A 295-nucleotide genomic window follows, 5' to 3' on the forward strand; every position below is an offset into this window, starting at 1 on the left:
CTTAAACGTATGTAAAGGTTTTGTGGGTGAATGGTTTGTGAGCAGAAGCGTGGGTGATGTGTTGAGTAGGAATGTGAAAGGGGGATTTCAAATCGGCCGTCTGGGCCCGGTGAGCTGTGTGATGCGGCTGATGGAACTGGGGGGCGGGGGGGGGCAGGTCAGCCACGGTTTTGTGTCGTTTGGCACATCCTGGGTTAGAATTTAAGCGGGCGTTTGCATCTGGAAGGAAGTTAAAGCGATCCGGGATGGCGAAAACGTGTGTGTGTGTAGGAATTGAGTTACTGTTCGAAGACCG

General features: G+C 52.5%; 1 protein-coding gene across 3 annotated transcripts in view; it reads left to right on the plus strand.

Moving 5' to 3' along the window:
- Positions 1–295, plus strand: part of HNRNPH3 (heterogeneous nuclear ribonucleoprotein H3) — a 12,630-nt gene that overhangs the window by 848 nt on the left and 11,487 nt on the right. The window lies entirely within an intron of this gene.

Source organism: Myotis davidii, unplaced genomic scaffold, assembly GCF_000327345.1.
Source record: "Myotis davidii unplaced genomic scaffold, ASM32734v1 scaffold134, whole genome shotgun sequence".
Classification (NCBI taxonomy): Eukaryota; Metazoa; Chordata; class Mammalia; order Chiroptera; family Vespertilionidae; genus Myotis; species Myotis davidii.